This window comes from Brassica oleracea, chromosome C2 (assembly GCF_000695525.1).
Source record: "Brassica oleracea var. oleracea cultivar TO1000 chromosome C2, BOL, whole genome shotgun sequence".
In the NCBI taxonomy this organism is placed as follows: Eukaryota; Viridiplantae; Streptophyta; class Magnoliopsida; order Brassicales; family Brassicaceae; genus Brassica; species Brassica oleracea.
In genome coordinates this window covers 24,972,011-24,975,571 of record NC_027749.1, presented here as the reverse complement: position 1 = coordinate 24,975,571, position 3,561 = coordinate 24,972,011, and positions in this window count along the sequence as shown.

Here is a 3,561-nt window from a genome sequence, read left to right as displayed (position 1 = left end):
CTCCCATCCTATACATACAGGAAATATCACGCACCAAGATGCGTAGAATGTAGAACCTACACTGAGGTTCACATCAGGGGGAGTAGTGCGTGTTGTACTCTTTTTCCTTCATCATGGTTTTGTCCCACTGGGTTTTCCTGATAAGGTTTTAATGAGGCAACATGAAGCGTACTACAGAACCTGTATGGTTATGGCATCCAAGGGGGAGTGTTATAAATCATGGAGTGGATTGCCATTAACCAGACCCGGACTGAGACCGTCCCAATACCTAGAAGATGGAGAGACGGCCAAAGCCCTAGAGAGAGGAGAGAGAGAGCCGACTTTAGGAGAGAGAAAGGCGGCCACAAAGCTTGGAGAAAAGGAAACCCTTTCATTTTCCTAGTAGATGTAATCTTTCTATTATTATGTATTAGTAGTTTTCCTAATCCTATTGAGTTTAGATTTTGGATACTTTCCATTTATCTTCATCTTGTAATCCTTATATAAAGGAACCCCCTTAATCATTAATAATAACACAGAGAAATATTCAGTCTCTAAACTCTCTATTTACAACAAAAACCTATATATCTCTTGCACTCTCTATCTTTCTCTCTTCTGATAACGCTTGGATGGCTTATTAGATTCGATCACCAATCTCTATTTACAACTGACCAGAAAATGAGCGTCTTTTCCTTCTTCCTTTTTTGTTTAGCACAAGATTCTTATTGGGCTATGTTTAAAGTCAGGACCCATTACCAATACGTACGTGATTTTGAGCGATTTTGAGAGAGAGATTATAAAGTGTTATAAATCGAATGTTCATAACCGACCCGGTTCATAACCGGTCCAATGCTAGAGAGAGAGAGACTCGGCAGTGAGGAGAGAGAGAGAGAGAGAATCGACATCTTGCATTTTCCTTATTAGATTATGACTTGTACTCTTTCCATATTTGTATTTCCTTTCTTTTGTCTTTCCATTATTCTATGACGGTGTAATTCCCTATATATAAAGGGCTCCTTATGTTTATGAATAATACAGAAACATACAAATTATATTCTCTTGTTTCACAAAACGTTATCAACACGATTACTCTAAACCCTAAGCTAAACAAACCCTAGCCGGCGAATCCATAATCCCCTCGACGATAAACCCTAACCGTTGAGAACTCTCGATCACGAACCCTAAACCTAATACTCATCATGTTCCCGTTCGTGACACGATCCCAGCTCACGACCTCAGACCGTCTCAGCTCGATCCCGAGACACGATCTCAGCCAGCTCGCGATAGACGACTTGACACCGCTCGCGATAACAGCTTGTTTCCGTTCGTGATCAGACGATCTCAGCTTCAGCTTGCGTTCCCGATATCAGCAAGGACAGCTCGCGATACGTTCCAGCTCTAGACGACCTCAGCTCGTTCGCATATCAATCTCAACGTTCAGCTCGTGATCCTCATCTCATTGGTGGTCCATTTACTTGAGGTTAAGGTAATCCTTAAACCCTAATCGAAACCCTAGGGTAATAGATCAAAACCCCAATGAGTAAATCGAAGCTCATAATAATAAGTTCGATTCCCTAAACCCCAATTGATCTAATGATTAAAATCATTTTCCTAATACCTTTAGCCGAATATATTCATAATGCATGCTATGCATGAAATCGATTAAAACCCTAAAGCTAATGCATAATCAATTTTATCCAAACCCTAATTAATCTTTGAGATCGAAATTGATTGTTTGAATGATTGTATGTTTGGATATAGTATGCTAGCCTTGATCAATTAAAACTGTATTGAATTTGATCACATAGAAATCGATTGCTAGGATTGATAATCTCATTCTTGAATTTGGTTGTTTGAATTGATAAAACCGATTGAATGATTTTCAAATTGAAGTCGTATTGATTGTTTGATCGAAATCCTAATGTTTTGAAATTAAAATCGAATACTATCTTGTTTGATTGATTAAAACCGAATGCTTGAATTGAAATAGAAATCGCTAGCGAGGTTAAATGATTTATGCATTCTCGTCTTGATAATGATCCGGCTAGTATTGATAGTTTTCATACATTCTCGAATGAACCCTAATTCATGCATTGCTCGACTGTTTGATTGCAATTACACATTGAACTCTTAGAAAACCGTTTGTTAAGATTGAAAACGAATGACCATTGTATTGATTGCATTGAAACCGTTTGCTAAGATTGTAGCCGTGCGGCTTGTTTGCATCATGCATGCATAATAGTACGAACTGATTGCATATATAATCCGAATGCTAAGATTGAACATGTATGCATCATATACGAATGACCTATTTGCATCATACCTAGAATCCGGATTGCTTGAGCATATTGATTGCGTTCGCTTGAACACTTTTAAATCTAAATTATGAAACATATGATTTCAGATGTCGAAAATCAACAACTTGGATTTTGCTGCCCTAAATCTCTTTGGAGATAATTACTTGCAATGGGCACTTGATGCTAAGATCATCCTAAAATCCAAGGGACTCGATGAATGTATCACCGAGGGCAATAATGCAAGTGATAAAGATAGATATGAAGCTATATTAATTATACGCCATCATCTTATTCAGAGTCTCAAAGATCAGTATTTTACTATTGAGAATCCTCTAGACCTTTGGACAGAGTTGAAAACGAGATATGATCACCAGAGAACGGTGTTATTACCAAAGGCTACGTATGATTGGAGGAATCTCAGAATCCAGGACTTCAAGTCCGTGGACGAGTATAACTCGGCCCTGTTTAAGATAATTTCTAAATTGAAACTGTGTGGTGAGGATATGACGGATAAGGATATGGTGGAGAAAATATTTTCCACCTTCCACACAAGCAATGTGTTGTTACAACAACAGTACCGTGAGAAGAGCTTCACAACTTATGCTAATCTGATCTCTTGTCTCTTGCTCGCTGAGCAGAAAAATGAACTGTTGATGAGAAATAGTGAATTGAGACCTCCTGGAACAAACCCATTACCTGAGGCACATGCGACCGTAGAGGATAAGAAAGAGTCGAACCATGTCCAGAGTGATAGCCAACACGACCGTGGTCGTGGAAAATGGCATGGACGTGGTGGTCGAGGCCGAAACTCGTTTGGTCGAGGCCGAGGAAACTCATATGGCCGTGGCCAAGGAAACTCTTATGGAGGCCGTGGTCATGGCCGAGGCCGTGGTACATCATTTAAACAACAAAACTCAACCAAATCCGTGTGCCATATGTGGTATGGATAATCATTGGGCTAAGACATGTAAGACTCCCAAACATCTCGTTGACCTCTACCAAGAGAGTTTGAAAGGGAAGAATCCTGAAGCTCATATGACTTATCAAGATGGTGAAGATGATTTCAATCATGAACGAGACGATCTTATGGATTATGAAACTTCAGATTGTTTAAAAGAATGAAGTTGAATTCGACATCTATGTTTTGTGTTCTTTGTTTTGTGTTTTCCATGTTCTGATAGCTTTGAACTTATTTTATAAATGAATGAAAGTTTTTATATGAAGTCTCTAAAGTATCATTCCGGGTATAGCCAGTCTCATAGAGGGCTACGGCCAGGCTAACATC